Source organism: Urocitellus parryii, chromosome 5 (genome assembly GCF_045843805.1).
Source record: "Urocitellus parryii isolate mUroPar1 chromosome 5, mUroPar1.hap1, whole genome shotgun sequence".
NCBI classification, from domain to species: Eukaryota; Metazoa; Chordata; class Mammalia; order Rodentia; family Sciuridae; genus Urocitellus; species Urocitellus parryii.
This window is the reverse complement of record NC_135535.1, coordinates 101,020,816-101,042,842: the sequence shown is the minus strand read 5'-3', so window position 1 is coordinate 101,042,842 and position 22,027 is coordinate 101,020,816. Positions and strand designations below refer to the sequence as shown.

The window sequence follows — 22,027 nt, the reverse complement described above, 5'->3', positions numbered from 1 at the left end:
TGCTTCTGAGATACTTATCTCTTAGATGCCCCTGCTGCATTCTTTTTCCTTCAGTCACAGTCCATGCACTCAAGTGAACTTTTTAAGATGTACATGGGGAATGCATTATTTTCATTTTCTACTCCATGATCTTTTAGCTGCTGTTTTATTTCCCTGTGTACAGGGAAGCTAGGAGCTTGTTGATGGGTAGCCTCCTCCACCACTTTTCCAATTTAGAATTAATTTTAGTTCTTCCCTCCCATCATCTATTTTCCCTCTTCAGCAGGAGTTTGGTATAAATGTTGAGTATTTCCTTACAGAAATTCTAGACCTACGGAGGAAACACCAGATCTGTCTTAGACTCTACTGCCCCCTGGAGGTTGATCTCATCATCAACCCCTGTCATGCTCCGTTCAGATTATGTTGAATTTCTCAGAAGTGCCGTGATTTTTTTAGTTAGGCTCTAATCCTCTTGTAAAATAACTCCGGTCTTCATTCCTTTTACATACATAACAACATCCTGCAGGTTCAGCTGAAACACTGAGACTAACAAAAGGAATTTTACCAAGAAACCGAGGAACAAAAATTATGAGTTTATAGAGTATAATATTTTATCCTCAATCAACAAAATTATGACCAAGATGAACTGGCCCTATCTAATTTAATTGCTCTATTCAAATATTCACAAACTTCAGGAAATTTACAGTTGGAAATGTTGCCTACCTAGTTGAGTACTTATTTCCTTTGAGAATCTACTTCTGACTAACCTATGTCCTTCCTGAGTCTTGGCCTCCTGTGTGAGGACGGTACTTTGTTGTCAGAGGAAGTGTTCCTTTTCTGGACTTTGTGACAATTCGTAGCAATATGAGTGATATTTGCCTCCTCATTGTCTATATGGTCTCAGGTTTGTGGAAATCTTAGGGTACTTTAATCCTTTTCCCCTCCTTAGTTTTTGCCAATATCCCTTGTATCAGCTTCTTCACTGGTTGGCATCACATGGAACTGCCTAAGACTCAAAGGCAAGCATCATCTGATTTCATTCCTTTTCCTTTCCAAGTTAGACCCAAACTGATTTTCTCTTTTGAATGACTTTGCATCCTCTCTGAGCCCTTTCATAACCAAATTTCAGCTTTCAATCTCATCTACTTACAAACACAATGACCTGTTTTGACCAACTTACAGATTTAGCCTTTAGATTTGGCAACCATGTTTGGGGGGAAATTATACATGAGCCTTTGATGGAAGGTTTTTAAACAAAATTTTTCCAAAATTATTTTATAATAAGTGAAAGTAAGGTCCCTGACTATAGGCTTTCAGATACATAGGAAGAGGTCAAGAGATGATTGGTTTCCGAAAAGAAGTTTAAATACTGGTAAGCCCCAGGATACTAACATTTTTCTGTAGGTTTATTTGTTGTGAAAAAATTTAGTCCTAAGGCACTTAAGACTGCTAAAGGATCTGGGAGCTCCATTTCTTGAAAACTTTTGGAGACTGGCCATCCTTTTGAGCAATCTTTCTCCTCCCATTCCTGATAAGTCTTTCCCTCAAGTATTCTCTTCTCAGGGCACAAAAGAGACAGGGAGAAAGAAAGAAATGGGCAAGAGAGATAGGAAGAGTTCTTTGTGCATTTTTTGCTTTTAGCAAACTTATTCTTTTTCATATCCTGCTTTAACTTACACTACCTGGCTTTCCTTCCTCAGTACTCCAGGGTGAACTACAAGTAAGTCTTTGTTAGTTGTGGGGAAAGAAGAAGTGAGTGTATAGAACTAAACCTTGAAGGCAGAAACACCTCTGAGATCTTGGTCCAGAATTCCAAGAATGCTTCAGCACCAAGAACCCAGTTTCCCTAAATTATTCCTGTTCTCTTATCCAGCCCCCATATCCTCTGTAGACAAGGACACCAATGCCCACTGTAACCACAACCCCTGCCATTCCTGTGATTTTCCATGCCATGCCAATTTAACCAGGAAGGGTTTTGTGCTATTCTTCATTTTGTAATAGGTCTTGTCATGGACAATGGCTAAATAGTACCATGAATATATGTGAGAAGTCTCAGAGGAACAGGAACAAAAGGGTGAATTCCTCACAGTATCACCTCTATTTTTCCTTTAAATTACATCTAAGGTATTTTACAATCAATTCCCTCAGTCTTGTTTCTTAAAAGAGAATAAACATAAACAAAACATTCCTTTATAAATAAGATCCTAGCTGGGCACAGTGGCTCATGCCTATAATCCCAGAGGTTTGAAAGGCTGAGGCAGAAGGATAGTGAGTTCAAAGCCAAAGCCAGCCTCAGTGTAAAAAAAAAAAAAAAAAAAAAAAAAAGGCCAGCCTCAGTAACATACCAAGGCCCTAAACAACTCAACAAGAACTTGTCTCTAAATAAAATAGTAAAAAAAGGGGGGGGGTGGCTCAAGCGGTAGCGCACCTGCCTGGCATGCGTGCGGCCCGGGTTCGATCCTCAGCACCACATACAAACAAAGATGTTGTGTCTGCCAAAAACTAAAAAAAAAAAATAAATAAATATTAAAAGAGATTTTCTCTCTCTCTCTCTCTCTCTCTAAAAAAAGAAGAAAAAAAGGCTGGGGATGAGACTCAGTGGTTGAGTGCCTCTGGGTTCAATCTCCATTCCAAAATAAATGAGTAAGTAAGCAAGTAAGTAAATAATAAGAGCCTAAAGCCCACTCTCTAAAACCAATAACAGGGGCTGGGGAAGTGGCTCAAGCGGTTGGGCACTTGCCTGGCATGCGTGCGGCCGGGGTTCGATCCTCAGCACCACATACAAAGATGTTGTGTCCGCTGATAACTAAAAAATATTAAAAAATGAAAAAATAAAACTAATAACACTCTAGAGAACTCAGTCTAATAATTTGAATTCCTGAGGACTTTTTCCTCTCCCAAGTAAGTCTGAATCTCTAGAAATACTTATCTGATTCAGTAATAAAAACAATTATAAATTAGACAGGGAGTAGCTCTTCCTGGATGCAGATTACAGGAATCATGAGTAATAGGTAGGATTCTTTACCTGCTCTTCGCTTCTTTGCCTGCTTTTCACAGTACGGAATAAGCAGCAGACAGGCACATCACGCAGTTTCTCTTTATTGGACCCAGGATCCAAATAGCAATGGGATCGCAAAATGGCTGGAAGTGGTGCTCAAGTAAGGCATTGTAGACCTATCCTTCCAACTGACACCAGAGGGCAATGTTGGGCACCTTTATAGTGACAGTGGCAGAGGGCATGGAAAAATATGGTAAGTAGGGGAGTTAGCAGATCAAAATGCTGGGCATACTCTTGTCTCAAAATCAACAAAGGCAAAGTAAAATCTGCTCTGAGGGAGGGGCTATTTATTCATTTTTGCATTAATGCTAAATGAGTTAATAACTTCAGTGCATTTTGAGTAATGCTGATAGCCAAAAGCGTTAATTAAATTAATAATTAATTAAATTAATTAGCTGGTCCTTGTACCTGATCCCAATACAATAATGAGGACATGATTTTGAGAAAAAAGGAAAGGAAGTTTTATTGCTTTGCTAGCAAAGGAGATACACAGAGGACTTCTGTCCCAGAGGCTATGATTCTGCCCATCTGGGGGAACAGTGGGGCAGGTTTGTTTGTTTTTTTTTTTTTTTTTTGGGGGGGGGGGTACTAGGGATTGAACTCAGGGGCACCTGACCACTGAGCCACATCCTGGCCCTATTTTGTATCTCATTTAGAGATAGGGTCTCACTGTATTGCTTAGCACTTCGCTGTTGCTGAGGCTGGCTTTGAACTTGCAATCCTCCTGTCTCCTCTTGAGTAGCCAAGATTAGAGGCATGTTTTTAAAAAGGTGAATAGCAGGTTTTTAAAAAGGTGATTCAAAGGCTATATTCTATGTGTTCTCTGTCAGAGTTATAGTTCCCTTGTCATTTCTGAGATCTTTTGGTGCTATCCCCAAATCTGAATTTGTTCCTGTGGTGGGTATGTGCTCAAGAACAGATAATTCTGCCTAGGTTGGGGAAGATAGGCAGTCCTATTTCCCCTGAAATTAGGGTGGAAGGGAGAGAAGATGAGAAAGAAACATGTCCATTCAAGAAATAAAACACAAGGGCTGGGGCTCAGAGGTAGAGCGCTTGCCTAGCATGTGTGAGGCACTGGGTTCGATCCTCAGCACCACATAAAAATGAAACAAAGATATTGTGTCCACCTACAACTAAAAAATATTTTAAAAAAATAAACACAGTGGCAGAGCAGCAAAGGCTATATTCAAAGCACAAAGAGGACCAGTTACGATCATTAATTAAATTAATATCACTATCTTTTATGCCCCTCTGTTCACTACCTATTTAGTCATGTCCTCCTCCTGTTCCTTTTCCATGTCTCTTTCCACTCTCCCCAGTATTGTCTAATTTAAAGTGGAGGTGTTGGAACCCAAACAATTATTGACAATGGAGGAATCTTTCTTTACAAAATTATGTCTTAGGTAAGAGCAGAAGTTCTGGATCTCATGGATATTAAAGCTGTAGTGAGAGAAGTGATGAAGCTGTGTATGGGGAGGGGAATTATGGTCAGGTTAAAATTCATGATGTTTTGTGGTTTGGAGTCATGACTTATCCCAGAACAAATTTTAATAATGATGTTTCTGCTTTCACTTTCCATTGCTCTCTTGGTCAGTGTTATTGATTTTAGTGTCTACTTTGTGTAGAGTCCAGTGTTAAATCTCACAAGAAAGAAGAGTAAAGAGAAAAGGTACCGTTTCTGCATTTAGGGTGGTACTTATGTGTAGTGGGAATATTCTAAGGTTCTGAGTAAAGCAGGAGAGGGTAAGAGAGCTAATTAAAGCAGGGTAGGATTTTCAGGGCACTTCCATGGCTGCAATGCAGGGAAGAGGGAACTGCAGTGTCTGGGGAAGAGGGCAGAATCTCAAGTGGGGTTTTCCAGCTCTGCGCTCCTCTTTTTAGGTACAGCAATGGGAAGCCCACATGGAGGGAGGCAGTGGGGATGTCTGTGTGTTAGAAGACTAATATTTGCTGGTATCAAGAGGTGGAAAAAAATCAGTTCCCTGACAGATGCAGGAATCTCTCTGGACAGGTGAGAAAATGAGATGTAGAAAAGTACACCCACATTTTAAAAAGAAGAAAGAAAGAAAAGTACAGTCATCCACACATATCCCAAAGAGTCAGAAAGCACCAATGTAGAAAAGTAGTAAAAATCCTAAAGTAAAAAGCATTTCACAGGGATTATCCCAGCTCCAAAGAACAAAGAAGTGTTCTTTATCCTAGACAGATGTCTTTTTTCAGTCTGTCTAAAATTAACCCAAATTTTGTAAGATACAATTTTCTAGTTCTACAGTTGGTTCTTTTCTCCTTCTCATATCTTGGAGCCTCAGTGGTGTTTCATAATCATGTATGTTTGGGTGAATACTCCATGTTATAGGAGATGAAGAAACTAAAGTATGAAGATAAGAAATTACTTCCTTCTGTAATACATTATGAAATGAAAGTAAGAATTACATTATCCATCTCTTCTTTCCCTCTTCTCTCCCTCTCTCCCTCCCTCCCTCCCTCTCTCTGCCTCAGTAGATTGACAAAGCAGGATGAGTCGTGGCATCTGGTAAATGTCCACTTTCAACTTCAGTGGTGTGTGTACAAACACAAATCAATGTGGCTTTGTTGGTGGAGAAAGGGACAGGTAAGAGGGGTCTTCCTGGCTCATTAAGAAAAAAGAAAGGGAAAGGGCTGTCCCAGGAACCTACCCGCTCGAAGTATCCAAACCTTCCCCTCATGAGGGATTGGAGGTGGCCTGTTCTTAACTCACAATCAAGGGGGGAAATGTCAGAGATAGGGTCCATGATGACTCCCTCCTCAAGAATCATCCAACTATTGTCATGTTAACTAAAAAGAACAAATAAAAAAAATTAAAAAATCATCCAGTGTTCCTGGTGATCTATGGCATAAATGGAACCACCAGACCCTAATTACTCACAGCAGGGTCTTCCTTCTTCTTCACTGGATACAGTTGGCTGGAATGGGACAGATATTTCTCTGGAGATTGTTATGCTCGAATTTGGGACCCCCAAAAGACCACCAGAGACCAAGATCGATGTAAGCAGCAAAGAGGTGTTTATTGGGAGCTAGCTGGGTCCTCCACGCACACACAGCAACTGGTGATGCTGAGAGGGTTTGCAGCAGTTTTATACACTCTTTGGGGACTTCACATACATCATAGCATCTCTTAGCAAATCATCAATTACCGCGGGAAAATCAAATAATAACTCTAAAACATGATTAGCACATTCACTGGCGGGAACAGGTCGGGCAGGGGTGATTGGTTAGTCCTAAGAAGGAGTATACGTTTAAACTGATTGGTTGAAACCCTGAGATGTATACATGCTGAACTACATGGTTTCCCAACTTGTTATCAACTACCATAAACTACTGGGAGGGTCATCTGGCATCCCAGGTATTTCCCTGTCTCAAGCTGATTGGTGGCTGCTAGGGGATTACTATGGGTCCTCACCTAGCCTGACTGAGGCAGGGACACCTGGCGCAGCAGATCTCTCCTGTTATTTGTGGATAAACAACTTAGCAGGGTGGGTGTGTGCCTAGGAGTGCTCTGTGGGTCTTTCCAAGGACAAGGGTCATGCCCCCTTCCTTGGACAGCTTTGCTCTGAGGTAGAGGCTGGTTTTTCAAGGTAAGCACCAGGAGGTTGGCTTCTTAGAGAGGAAGGCTTCACTACAGGAAAATGTCAGAATTTTCCTGTTTTTAATCATCCATCTGTGATTCCACTCTTTTACTCAGCAATCCTACTCCACAGTTGACAAAAAGTCTTTCCTAGATCCTGTTTTTAATATTTATCAAATAACTTTTCAAATAAAAACCACTATTTCTACTAATTTGTCTTATAACTTATCCCTATCTCCGTCTGATCCTATTGGAAAGCAGGCTAGAGAAGAAAAAATGGCTCTGAGTGAAGTTCTCTTTCTATTCTTCCTTCTTCTCTCTCCTATTGCTTATAAAAATGGTTTTTGTCAGTCTGCTTTCTATCATTAGACCAAAATACCTTAGATAATCAGCTTAAAGGGAGGAAGTTTATTTGGCTCTTGTTTCAGAGGTCTCAGGCCACTGTTGTTTGGCCCTATGGCAACACAATGCATCTCAGCAGGAGCACATGGCCTTGGAAACCTGCTCACCTTGTGGTATTTGGAAAACAAAAGAGAAAGACAGGAAGGAGCCAGGATCCCAAAATCCCTTTCAAGGTCACCTGGTGGGCTCACAGTCAGCTAAGAGGGTACTATAAAATTACATGGTAAAGAATATTGATACACAGAGGGAGAAGAATTGGAGACATTACAATAATCATTCAGCCACATTACTTAAGCCATCACATACTTCCTGTCTTGTAGTTAACTGGACTATTTCTTTATTCTAGGCATTGCACAATCACTGTACTCAGACCTAACTATTTTCAATCTTATTATGTTCTAAGCCTCATTTTCTTACCTCTAAAATATAATATTTGATTTCTATATAATCTTGGTCATGCTTGTCTCTCTGCTAGACATCAATTCGGGAAGGTATTATCACCCATCATTTTTCATCATTTGACAATTATACCTCAGCCCTCCTCTTACTTTGTATGTCAGCATGTTTCAGCACCACAACCAGACTTCCTCAATTGTCCTTGGCTGGACCTCTAGTGAAGTACCCACATGCCACTCTTAGGTAATGAAGATTTGAGAGAAAGAGCTCTATTTGGGAATCATAATCACACGTTTACAGGGAGATAAGATGGTTGGGGTACAAGTTCCAAGGTTGTGGAACCTACTCTTTCTTTCAGGGTAGGTTCCACATGGAAGATTTAATGTATAATTCAGAACAATGGCTCATTACTACCAAAATGCACCTGTGACCCTTCTGTAACACAACCCACAGCTTCCTTGCATCTACAGGCTAAATGGCCTCTTGAAATGTAACCAGCCCCAGGAAGTGCTGGTGAATTACTACATTGATCTAGCTGATGCAAGCTCTAACCAAGAAATTGTCTTCTCCTACTATGTGAGACAGGAAATAGGGATGGGTGAGAATATACTTACCAGAAAAGGGAATGGGGAGAGTCAGCCAGAAAGGATGGATCGATTGACTGTCTACCTGGAGATATAATGCAAGGCATATATGTAATTTCAAAAATTTTAGATGCTACACTACCAAATTAAAATTGAGGCAAGAAGATCAAGTTCAAGGCTAGCCTTGGCAACTAAGCAAGACCTTGTCTCAAAATAAAAATAAAAAGGACTGGGATGTCAGTAGTAGAGTGCTCCTGAGTTCAGACCCAGTACCATGCACACACATACACAAAGAAAATAAAACATAAAGAACAAGTAAAATTAATTTTTTAAATATATTTTATGTTTGTAGGGAGTACTAGGATTGGCTCTAGGGGTGCTCTACCACTAAGCTACATCCTCAGCCCTTTCTTATTTTTTATTTTGAGACAGGTCTTTCTACATAACCCAATATGTTCCAAATATCATTTCAACCTGAAATAATGATATATATTATTAATAGATGATTTTTAAAAACATTTATTTTTTAGTTGTAGTTGGACACAATACTTTATTTTTATGTGGTGTGAGAATTGAACCCAGGGCCTCGCACATGCTAGGCAAGCTCTCTACTGCTGAGCTACAACCCCAGCTAGATTATATATATATATATATATGTATTTTTTGGGGGGGGAGGGGACCAGGGATTAAATCCAGGAGGACTTAACCATTGAGCCACATCCCCAGCCCTTTCTATTTTTTATTTTGAGACAGGATCCCAGTAAGTTGCTTAATGCCTCACTAAATTGCTGAGGCTGGCTTAGAACTTGTGATCCTCCTGTCTAGCCTCCTGTCTAGCCTCCTGTCTAGCCTGCTGAGATTATAGGTGTGAACCACCACACTTGGCCCATTAATAGATACTTCACGGAGCTGGGGATGTGGCTCAAGTGGTAGCTTGCTGGCCTGGCATGCGTGCAGCCTGGGTTCGATCCTCAGCACCACATACAAACAAAGACGTTGTGTCCGCCAAAACTAAAAAAAAAAAATAAATATTAAATTCTCTCTCTTTAAAAAAAATTATTTTAATAGATGCTTCACATTCTTTGTTTCAACTAACTTTTTGAAACGGTATATTTTATACTTAAAACATATCTCAGTTTAGATTAACCCCATTTCAATAGTCAGTGAATATTGAATAATGCATTTAGTATTCACATGCGGCTAATGGTTACTGTATTGCTGCACCATGTCAAAAAAAAATGAAAATAGATTTTAAACAGGATCCCAGGACAATTGTGTGGGAAAATAAAATGAGAAATTAACTGAGAAACTTGTTGGGCAGGGCCAAAAGGTGGAGACCTTGGTTAATGGAAAGTGAGAAAGACATGGAACTCAGGGGGGAATTTCATTTTGTAAACTACTGGTTCATTTGTTCATTTGCTTTGCAATGCTGAGAATGGAACCCACTGCCTCATGCCTAGGAGGAAAGTGAAATTCTGGCCAAGCCTCATGGAACCTCTGGGGGTCAGGTGGGAGTTTGTGGAACTGACATCAAGCCCTCAGCAGGAGCAGGAGCTGACAGCCTGCTGAGCAATAATTCACTGAGCAATAATTCCAGTGAGTGGACAGGAAGGTAGAGTTAGGGAAGATTTCTCCACCATCACAAGAGCACAGGGTGCATTCATTTCCACTAAATTTTGAATTGCACTGTGATAAAAAAAAAAATCATGAGGATGGATTTTCACTGATTTTATAAGGGTTATAGGTAGGAAAAAAAAAAAGTCTGGAAATTTCCAAGAAATGAAAGATAGCTGTCAGATCAGACAAGGCAGGCAGCGGCCAAAGGAGGCAGATTTAAAAGGGCTGCTGAACAGGCTTTATTGAGATATCACTCCCAGGCGGAACTCCATCAGACCCACAGAGGGGACAGGAGAAGGGTCTGAGGAGAAACCTCGTGGAAGCGTGAGCGGACTGGACTTTTATGGGGCTTACAGCAGGAAGGGAAGGGCTTGGGACAGGAAAAGGTGTTACTAGGGTCCCTTGCCCCCTTGGAGTTGGTCAGGGGAGTTGGCTGAACTCCAGGATTGGCCAGGGGGGTCCTGTTGATTGACAGGCGTTAGTCTGGAGATCTGACTGATTGACAGGCATTTCCGATGGCATCTGATTGATAGCTATCTATTGTGAGGGATGATTTCAATACTGTCTGACCTTTTTGTCTCCCCATTGCCTCCACCCATGGTTCTCAGCCAAATCTCTAATTGGAGGAAGAGCCATTGGGACCCATTAGCAGCATCCTTTATTTGATAACTTTCCCCAGACGCTGAGCTGCGGGAGGAGGGATGCAAAGATGCTCTACAGGTAAGGCCTGGGTGAAACTCCATAACTTCTGTGCTGTTCATTATTTTCTTCTCTTTTTTAAGTAATTGAGAATGGGAGTTTGGAGATAGAAGGGCAGAAACATGTGAACTCTAAGAAGAAAGGTGAGTATACATGCTCCTCCTGGAAGAGAAAAGGATAGTTTAAAATCCCAGAGACGAGTTCTATGCATAGAAGCAACAAGAACGGAACACAAACAGAATAATAGCAAAATCAGACATGATGGGCAACTGAGGCTTGTGGTGGTCCAGTGAGAAGTGTGTTCAGGTGGCAATGGTGGGTGCACATGTATGTTCCCTGTTCTCTTTCAGCACTGAAGGTCTCCTTCTGTTTCTCTCACTGACATTCACTTCCAGACTAACCCCCGCTCCCTCCCTGGTGATATATGGCATTTTCCCCAGTGAGGTGTTAGAGCTGACAACATTTAGTTCTCCATAGAAATGTGCTTTATGGGACTCAGGATGTGGATCAAGGGGTTGCGTGCTCCCCTGGCATGCATGAGGCACTGGGTTCGATCCTCAGCACCACATAAAAATAAAATAAAGATATTTAAAAAAAGATAAAGAAATGTGCTTTAACAGCCATGTAAAATGGCAACTGAATGGGGTGATAAAAAGAGCTGGGTATGGAGAAAGATCTGTGTGCACTAGTTTTGGAGACAAGGTAGACTCAGGAAAATACCTAGATAAAATGAAAATTGGATGCTATCTGGTATTAATATCTTTAGTGTTTTAGATTCATGTTGAAATGAATTTCCTGCTGCTTCTTTTTAAAAATTAATTCCAAGGAGTCATGTATTCTATAGAGCTTTTCTACTTTCTACTTGTTTTTTTCCCTAACTTTCTATATTACTCCACTGTGCTGCTCGGTTTTTCTACCTCTGTCAAATATATTAGTCCTGAAAAGCTGGATGTTACAAAGACAAGTAAATGTAACAGTGAAGGAGCCTGGGTATGCTGGCTGATGATCCAAGTCACATTGTTCCCTTCCTCTACGGGTTGACCTGATCCCCACGGTCAACCTTTCCCTTCCCTAGCTTTCACTTGGCTTCTCACTTTCCCAGCAGTTACCAGGAGCTGATGTGCAGCTGTAGCTGTAAACAGCTCTGGGATCCGTGTGTGTCCTCCAGGTGGTGGATGAAACTGTCTTGCTGGAGAGAGGTGAGCAACAGCTCTGTGAGTAGTCTGCTACTGGGGTGGGGAGAGGGAATTGAAAGAGGACAGTTTGCATCAGAATGAGAGAAATTTCAGCAAGTAGGAAAGAAAGTCTTAGGGAAATAATACAGCACCATCAGGTGGTAGAAAAGCTGGTATGGAAATGAAAGTAGGAAGGATGGTATGAGATGGGCATAGTTAATATGGATGTTAATAAGAAAAGAGGATGAAATTGAAGGCATGAAGATTATGAAAAATGGTGCAGTAGAGGTTAACGTTTAAAGAGTAAGGAAGATAATTACGATAGAATGAATATAAGAATTCTGGAGTAACAAATAAAAGTAATTTGGGAGTAATGAACTGTGACACCAGGTTTCTCAACTGGTTTCACTGTTTCAATACTCTGTTCCCTTTTTCCCCTCTTGTCAGGCCTATATGATGTTTTCTTCCTGGTATTGAAGCCAGATTTAAAGTTAGGTAGTCAGTGTAGTTAGGTAAATCAGGTCTAATATCGAGTGAAATCTAAAATGGAGGCCATGTTGAGAATGAATTCCCAGAAAAGTTGAGCAACTCTCCTGGAATGTTAATGAAGTCCAGGAAACAGCCCCCAACAGATTTGAAGATAGCCCATCCCAAAGAAATGTTAATGAATAGCCCCAGCAGATTTGAAGATAGCCCATCCCAAAGAAATGTTAATGAACAGCAAACTTGAAGATGCTGACTCGGAAGTGCCCAGATTCCTTCTTTGGCCCACCTGTGTCCCACCCCTCAGGCCTTCCAACCTAGTTCCATCACTGAAAGAACTATAAAAAGGGGAAACAACCGCACTTCCACGGATTCCATCTCTTGGGTCCCCTTCTTCCTCCGGGAGAAGTCTTTTCTGCTGTCCTTTAATAAACTTCTAATTTCTACTCTGACCTTGCCTCGGCATGCTTCTCTGGTGTTATTCTTCAACATTGGGGAAGCAAGGACTCCTCACTGGTCAACAGCGGTAACAGTATCATCACTACCACAAGTGGCTGAATATGATGAGTGTCCAGAGATTGGCCCATGGGTTTTTTCTCAAGCTCTCATTGATGTGGGGTTTGGAGAGCATCTGAGAAAGCATTCTATTATCTGGAGGCTCTGGTTCTTTGAAGACATGGATCTTTCCAGTTTTTCCAAAGAGCTGCTCTAACCAATTTGTTCTTTTGGAAACAACGGTAGAGGAGGGAGGTAAAGGGAAGTTCATATATAAGAAAGAAGAGATTCTCTAGGCACTGAAAGAAAGAAAATCTTGGAAGAATCTTCTGTTGTATGAGGTAGCTTTTCTTGGCCCTTCTGCTTGAAGGAGTTCCCCAGCTGTGTTGGAAGAGAACCACTGTGAGAGGGTATACAACCAGTCCTTCTCTTTCTGTTGTCCTCAGACATTGATTTCCATGGGATCAGTCAAGAAAGAACATTTGGGAAGGCAAACCAGAAGTCTGTTATCATTATTATTAAAAAGTTTTTGTGAAAAAAATCTGACCAGACCATCTGGGCAGCTGCCTCTTTCTTCCTTTGTGTACCTTCCTGGGTTGTTCTGAGTGGTCTGAGTGGTGGTGGAGGAGGCCAAGGCTGAGGAGCTGCAGTGATTCTCTTACCAGCAGACATGTGAAAGGAATCACAATTAACCCTGAGTATGTGAAGCTCTTAGCCAAGAGGAATAATTCACTGCATTGGGGCCTTTCACATTCAAACTTCACATTTCTAATTCTTTCAATCATTCAGGGAACTCATATAATGAAACATACTGCTTAGAAGATAGTGGTTAGCACTAAAATACATCATGGAGAAAAATGATGAGATTGGTCAGTTTAACCTAGAAATCAGAGGCTCAAGGGTGGCAGAAGTTGAAGAAGTGGACAGTGAGGATCAAGTCTCACTACTTAGAAAAGCAGCCTTCAGCAGGTAGAGCCACCTGGAAGTGCCTGTTGCCACAAAGGGAATTTTGAAGTGATAGTAGAGATTTAAAAGAAAAAGAGGCTAGACAGTTTTATGTGCTGGATTCTCCAAGTCATTAATTGCTAACGTTAGTTTAAAAGACACCAGGGAGGTTCAACACATACTCCCATGTCTTCCTCAAGCACATAAATAAGACACCTGTATGAACGGTATATCCTGGGACTTAATATATACTGCAGTTAATAGAATTGTGTTAGCAAATAAACATGATAGACTTTTTCAAACAAAAATCATTGTTTTTTTTTACATAATTTTCTTATCCAAAGAATAATCTCTGAAAGATGAATAAAGCTATTTTTTAAAAAAATTTAGTTGTAGATGGACACAATAGCTTTATTTTATTTATTTATTTTTGAACCAGGCAAGTGTGAGCTACTACAGAGCCATAACCCCAGCCCCAAATAAAGCTATAATTTTTTAGCTAAAAAAAAAAAAAAAGTTTTTGCACCTGTTTTATGAACTGGGGCTTGGGATGATATGTAACCTCTCTTTGGGCAGGAGGTATCTGAGGTCAGGGACCATGTCTTCTACATCTCTCTAATGTTTGGTCATACATAATGCTCACTGTATTTTTGTTGAATCAACTAAGCTAATATTGTCCCTCTCCTCAGAAAATTCAGAATGTAAGTCAAAGAGTAAGGACACAGTGACTAGCATTTGGAAGAAACAGTAAACATTTTTAATAATGAGGTTAAGTTTAATCGAAAGCCTTCTGGGGGCTGGGGATATAGCTCAGGTGGTAGAGTGCTTGCCAGCATGCACAAGGTCCTGGGTTCAATCCCCATCACCAAAAAAAAAAGAGAGAGAGAGAGAGAGCAAGCCTTCCATACTAGATGGAACAAGAGTCAACCCATCTATTTTGTGTGTGTGTATGGTGGGGAGGGAGTGTTGGGAATTAAACCCAGAGCTTTGCATAAGTTAAGCATGTGTTCTATCACTGAGCTTCACCCCAGCCAAGAATTGAACCCATTAGTCACCAATTTCCAAACTACAGCACTGTAATGGGTGTAGAAGGTAAGTTACCTTTGAGGTCTGGATTCTCCAGACATTCTTAGTTGTGGAGCTTTGGAAGCTTCCTTTCTGTCTCCTGTTTTTGTACTGAGTTTCTTGCTGTGGAATACTACTGGGTTGTTAGTCACAGGTGCAGGAATTTTCCCAAGAATTTCTCAGGTTAGGGCTTTCAAAACCTTAAGTCTTAATCTGTTCATTTCCCGATCAAACCTCATCTATCACTCACCTTTGTTGGCTTGTGTGAAAAACCAGCCTCTATCTCAGAGCAAAGCTGTCCAAGGAAGGGACATGACCTTTGTCCTTGGAAAAACCCACAGAGCACTCCTAGGCACATTTCCACCCTGCTAAGTTGTTTATCTACAAATAACAAGAGAGATATGCTGCGCCAGGTGTCCCTGACTCAGTCAGGCTAGGTGGAGATCCATAGCAACCCCCTAGCAGCCACCAATCAGCATGAGACAGGGAAATACCTGGGATGCCAGATGACCCTCCCAGTAGTTTATGGTAGATGATAACAAGTTGGGAAACCGTGCAGCTCAGCATGTATACATCTCAGGACTTCAACCAATCAGTTTAAACGTATACCCCTTCTTAGGACTGACCAATCACCCCCGCCCGAACTGTTCCCGCCAGTGAATGTGCTAATCATGTTTTAGAGTTGTTATTTGATTTTCCCGAGGTATGTGATGATTTGCTAAGGGATGCTATGATGTATGTAAAGTCCCTGCCCTTTCCAAAGAATGTATATAAGCTCTGCTTAAGTTGTTCTCGGGGCTCTTTGTTCTCTGCTCCTCTGAAGTGAGCTCTGAGCCCCAGTATGCTGGACCCCCAATAAACCCTTTGCTGTTGCATGAGACAGTCTCTTGGTGGTCTTTTCCTCCAACGTTCGCCCGACCTTTTCATCTGTAACCAATCAGCCCCTCAGTTCTTCCTCCTTTTCTCTGAGTGTTCTCTGCTTTCCTCTCTTTTTTTTCTAGTGGTCCCTCCATCCCAACTTAGCTCATAACAGAAATCTTGTGTTTTCCAAAATTCTCTTATTCTTAACCTCATCAAGAAGTAGTGATATTCATCCAGAGGCTAAATTATTATCTCCATCACTCCAGTTGGAAGGTTATCAGGCCCCTCAGTTCTTCCCAGAGACCTGACTCTGGGATCTGTTTCCTATTGGATAAGTGACAACTCAAAAGCACAGCAAGATAACACAATGTGGAGTCCCCAGAAAATTCAGATAATTTCTAATGAATCTAAGTCTAAAACCAAGAAAGTTTGGTGGGGTATGGGAACTTCCTTCCCTGAATTCTTTTTTTTTTTTTTAATATATATATTTTTTTCCTAGGTATTGATGGACACAACACAATGTGGTGCTGAGGATCAAACCTGGGTCCTGCCCATGCTAGGTGAGCACTCTACCACTGAGCCACAATCCCAGCCCCTCCCTGAATTCTTATATAATCATATGCAATCACCAAAACAGATTTACAAATCTTCACCTCCTTACAATACAGACCATGCATTCTTACTCTAGGTCACACAAATCTAAATGCAGGTATTGACTTTAGTTTTTTTCCCCACTGTGTTATTGTTTTTTCTTTCTTTCTCTCTCTCTCTCCTTTTTTTATGGGGAATTGAACCCAGAGGTGCTTAACCACTGATCCATATCCTTGGATGTTTTTATTTCAAGACAGGATCTTGCTAAATTGTTTAGAGCCTTGCTAAGCTGCTGAACTTGGCTCCTACCTTAGCTGAAAGGGTAAAGTTTCTAAGCTGGAAAGCTTGAATTAAAATGTAAAAGATTAGGTATTATTAAGTTCCTCTGTTACACCCAGATTCCTGAGATAGTCAAGACAACGCCCTACTGGCCATTCAGCCTAGGGCCCTGTGCAGTTTGTCACAGGGCCCGAACCAATCAGTTTGAATGTGTATCCCGCTTAGGAGTGACCAATCACCCCCGCCCAACCTGTTCCCGCCAATGAATGTGCCAATCACGTCTCAGAGTTGTTGTTCAATTTTCCCACGCCTCATGATGATTTGTTCTGATGTATGCAAAGCCCCGCCCTCCCCCAAAAGTGTACTTAAGCTCTGCTTGACCTCTGCTCTGGGCTCCGGGCTGCTCTCCCTTCTTGAGTGAGCACGGGGCCCCAGCGCGCTGGAATGGATCCCCAATAAATCCCCTTTTGCCAATTGCATGGAGCCAGTCTCTTGTGTGGTCTCTTTCTCCGACGTTCCGCCGGACCCTTACAAACCTCCTGAGTCACTGGGATATAGACATGTGCCACCATTACCAGTTTTTCTTAATTTTTTTTTATTGGTGCATTATAGTTATACATAATGGTGGGATTTGTTGTTACATATTAGAATGTACACACAATATAATAATATAATTTGGTCAATGCCAATCCCTAGTATCTCCCCCTTTCCTTCCCCTCCTCCTTCCTCTGGTCCCTTAGAAATAGAGAATACCCTTTTGGGCACCTATACTAGGCTACAAATTTTAAAAATAAAAGTCCTCAACCTATGAAAGCAGTGTAAGAAAAATCTTCATTTGAAACCTCAGAGTGGTTTCTTGCATCTATGTTATAAAAAAAAGTCAAGATGTTTACTTTGTTCTATTTATTTCTATGAGAGATAGAAAGGAGGTTTTTTAAAAAAATTTTTTTTTCAGCTTCAAAGAGTTTTACGAAAAGGGTGTGAGGGGGTCATTTTCATTTACACATCAATATGCACACTGTTCATGACAATTTGAATTCAAGGCAATGTGTGTAATATGTGCTTTTCTGAAATCCAATATATTCATTTGGACACATGGGTTTTCCTTGTGTTCTTGTTCCTATATGAAAAGAACTGGTGCTTTGGCTTCAAGAACAAATTAAAAAATCACAAATCTCACTTTTATCTGATTTGGGTCTAGATTAATTTCTAAGGAACCATTTAGCAATAATAGCTTCAAACATTTAAATATCCTCTGAAACTGCAATTAATTAAGGAATTGCTGATTCTAAGAACTTTGCCATCTATTAAAAAAATGAGGAAAGAATTCTAATTCTGGATTAGAATTAGAATTAGAATTAGTTCAAAGCAAAATATTAATAATCTCATTTTTGCAATATCTATAAATAAAATAGATGGAGGAGATAATAAGAGTAATGTTAACCCAGGCACAGAGGCGAATGCCTGTAATCCTAGCAGCTCAGGAAATTGAGACAGGAGGGTCATGAGTTCATAGCCCCCCTCAGCAACTGTCAGGCGCTAAGCAACTCAGCAACTCAGTGAGACACTGTCTCTAAATAGAGCTGGGGATGTGGCATAGTGATTGAAGGCCCCTGAGTTCAATCCCTGGTACCCGCCCCCCAAGAGTAATGTTAAGTAATGTTAAGGTACATATTGAACGTGGGAATGTTTTTTCATTAAATTTATCACTTACTTTAGTTCAATAAAATGCTCATAAGGAAAATAATCGCTTAATGCAAAAGTGGTTGTTCAGAACTTGAGAGCAAAAGAATGGATGCCTACCAACTTTCTTGGATAAAACTTAATCATTTGTCCAGAAATAGATCGTTTTTAAGTTGACTATCTCTACTATGTCTTAAAAATTCAAAGCAGAAAGCAAAATCATAAAAAGCCAGAAACCTCATCAATACATCTACATAGAAGTTTGCTTGTAGTTTGGGTATCCAAACTTTTCTTCCCACACATGGCAGATGGGCTTTTTGCAGGTACAGTCCTGGCAGTAATGAGAACCCAGTTGATGCACAGAATTTTTACAAAGTCTGCAAGGGGAGAACTTATTCTTTCCATATGGATCAAATCTGGTTCTTTTTGAAGTCAAAGCTTTCTTTTCATTTAGCTTTCTTTCACCACTTTCTGTGATGCCTGCACCATCCTTCCATATATCTGGGGTGATAACAGTACCAAGTTTCTTTTCACATTTCTGAACACCATCCTTCCGTTTGCAGTTCCCTTAGATGAGGCAGCAGCAGCTTGCAAACATCAATACTCCTGAGAAAGATTTCCTTCTGTTACTTCTGCTATCCAAGCCCTGGGTCCCGCCTACCCTACGCCTGGAAAACCACTGCAGGAATAAACGCGCAGATGAGAGCTCTCCTGTTTTCACAGCCACTCAGGCAAGGAAGCGTTCCTGAGGCCGTCACAGAGTGGAAGGCCGTGACATTCTGCACCTACCAGTCCAGAGACTTCTCTTTCACCCACTGTGGGACTAATTGCTTTCCAGCCATCCTTTGTTGGCGTGGAATCCTTTTGCCTTACTGCCGCTGTCTTCAATTACCTAAAGTACTAGACCAGGGTGAGAGCCAGGAATACAGGAAATAGGTGCCACACCGCAACCAACCCTTCCCCCACTAAGTCTGTCCTTAAATTGTAAGCATACAAGTGCTCCCTAGGAAAAGATGAGATGTTGGTGTCTCAGAGTAAGTTTTGTTATTTGTCAGCTCTGGTGACATGTCCTCTAAAAAGCTCTGAACTCCCTTAGGTGACCTGTAAACCCTTCTGTGTGCTCCAGCATCTTGTAACACCCAATAGTATAATACTATATTAAAAATCATTTGTAGTGAATTATAATTCTAATTGTTTTTCCCTCTGACAGTGAGCTTTTTAAAGATAGTGTGTTTGACTTGTTTCCCCACGTCACATAGTAGGTATTCACTAAATGATAGCAAATACATATTTGTTGAATAAGTAATAATAACTCGTAATAGTTGCTTCTCTCTACAGCCACATTCTTTCTCTCTCCTTTTGGACCTCAGTAGATATCATGGGGAGAACCTATAGAACCTAGACAGTCTGGTGCACATGCCCAGTGGCTGTGGGGAGCAGAACACGGTCTTTTTTGCTCCCATCATCTGTCTTGTGGTGCTTTGAGAGGGCAGGGTTGCTGCCTGAGGAAATCAGGTTTCAGACAGTAGGTTTCCTGGAGATAGGTAAGTTGTTTCAGTCTTTTTAAATATTTTTCTCCTCAAGGCCTATGATAGGTTGGTAAGATATAGGGAAGTTCCAGCCCTTGAAATGTCCCCATTCTTGAAAGGCATGGGAATTTTTTTTTTTTTTTAAGAGAGAGAGAGAGAACCTCTCAATATTTATTTTTAGTTCTCAGCAGACACAACATCCTTGTTGGTATGTGGTGCTGAGGATTGAACCCGGGCCCCACGCATGCCAGGTGAGCGGGCCACCGCTTGAGCCACATCCCCAGCCCATGGGAATGTTTTTTGAAGTTATCACTGACATCTCAAATCACATCTGGCTTCTCAGATTACCAGAAGGAGCTGATGTACAAATACAGCAATGTATCATACAGTGCTTTTGGGGAGCAGGATGGAAATATTGCTCACTTCCCAGGAGTTCTGTACTCCAATGCATGATTCTGGAACTGTTTCTCGACCTCTCGCTATTACCCTATTCCTCCTTGCACTCAGTCTTCTACCTCTTTAATATTGTTTAGCCATATATCTGGTAAAGTCCTTCACTCTTCTCTTGAACCTTGTACCTCTCCTGTTCTTGTCCTTGTTAATATCCATTAATGCCTCCCTTTACTAGGCCTCCTGTGGCATTGTCTCCTCAACTCCCCTTCTGGAACATCCACCAGAATGAACTATAAAATTGTGCACCCTCACCTGGAAATCTCCATGCATGCTATTTTCCTTTTTACCCATGTAGATGGACAACATTTGTCACAAAATATTTTGGTCATGCCCAGATATACATCTTCAGAACATCCAGAATGCTCTGAAGGGGTTAGTAGGGAACCATGCACAAAGCTGTGAAAGTGCAGATCTGTGCAGGGGCCTGCAGCTCCCCTGCTGTGTCTAGAAGGAATTCATATCTCTAATCTCTGAGCAAAATCAAAAGAGTATGCCCTAGGAGTTAGTTTTCTTTAGTACTCACTCCAGGCTATGGGTGACCTTGGTGAATATACTTTCCAGTCTGGGTCTCAGCTTTAATGTCTGTAGAATGAGAGTGGTTCTCAAACTGTGGTCCTCAGATCAAGGGCATCAGTTATACCTGGGAATTTGTTTGAAATGCAACTTCTGGCTCCCAGCCCAGATCTAGTGAACAGAAGCTCTGGGGGTGTAAGCCAGCAATTTGTATTTTAACAGAGCCTCCAGATGATTCTGATAGATGCTGAGATTTCAGACCACTGGACTAGAGAGTCTTTGGGCCTGTTACTATCTCCCCAAACCAAAGCAAAGCCATTTCCTGTTGTGGACTAGCAGGCAGCTTAGTGACTTTTGTAACAGGTTTGCTCCTCTGTACCAGGCACTGCTCTGAGTAAGTACTTTGATACTATTTAATGTTTACAGTAAATCAGTCAGCTAGGTACTGTCATACCATTATCAATTCCGATTTACAGATAAAGAAACTAAGCACAGAGACTCAGTAAATTACCAAAGGTGCACACCAATAAATGGTAGGACTAGCCCAGAGTGGAATGGCACACACCTATAATCCCAGCAGTTTGGGAGGCTGAGGCAGGAGGATCTCAAGTTCAAAGACAGCCTCAGCAACTTAGCAAGGCCCTAAGGAACTTAGCAAGACCCTGTCTCTAAGTAAAATACAAAAATGGCTGGGATTGTTGCTCAGTGGTTAAGCACTGCTGGGTTCAATCCCTGGTATGTATGTATATGTATGTATAAGTATATAAATAAATAAAATTGCAGGACTAAGATGACCATGGCAATTTGATTCCAGAGGCACTATATTTCCTCTCTCACTTCCAAACACAGAATGAAGCATTGATGCTACAGGATAATTTGTTCATCTCATAATACTCCCTGTGAAAGAAACATTTTTACAGACTTTCCCAGAGAAATCATTTACATTGCTATTTCAGGACCTACATTAATTTCTCTTTGGTGGGGGGCGAGGGTACAAGGGATTGAACTCCGGGGCACTCAACCACTGAGCCACAAATCCAGCCCTATTTTGTATTTTATTTACAGACAGGGTCTCACTGAGTTGCTTAGCCCCTGGCCATTGCTGAGGGGGGGGCTTTGAACGTGCCATCCTCCTGCCTCAGCTTCCCGAGCCTCTGGGATTATAGGCATGTGCCACTGTGCCCAGCCTACATTAATAATCTTGAATATCAAAATAAAATATCTGTATAGATTCATTAGTATTCCTCATACATATTTTATCAGTTTCCCTATGTATCCTTCCTTCCTGCAATATCTGCAATAAAGAACTTATAAGGAGGAAGGCTTACTTTGGCTCATGGTTTCAGAGGTTTTAGCCCATAGTTGCTTGGCTGTGTTGCTTTGGGCCTGCAATAGTACAGTATGTTATGACAGGAGCACCTGGTAGAGGAGGCCTATTCACTTCATGGTAATCAAAGAAAGCAAGACAGGAAAGTAGGCGAGGGTCCCAATATCCCCTTCAAAGGTATGTCCCCAATGACCTCACTTCCTCCCAAACTCAGCTCCACCTCCTAAAAGTTCCACCACCTCCTAATAGCACCGTAGGCTAGTAACCAAAGCTTTATCACAGGAGCATT

General features: G+C 41.2%; 1 pseudogene; it reads right to left on the bottom strand.

Annotated features, from left to right (window-relative positions):
• Nucleotides 1-18,166: 18,166 nt before the first annotated feature.
• On the bottom strand, nt 18,167-21,749 carry LOC144255020 (cysteine-rich PDZ-binding protein pseudogene; annotated as a pseudogene).
• Nucleotides 21,750-22,027: the final 278 nt, after the last annotated feature.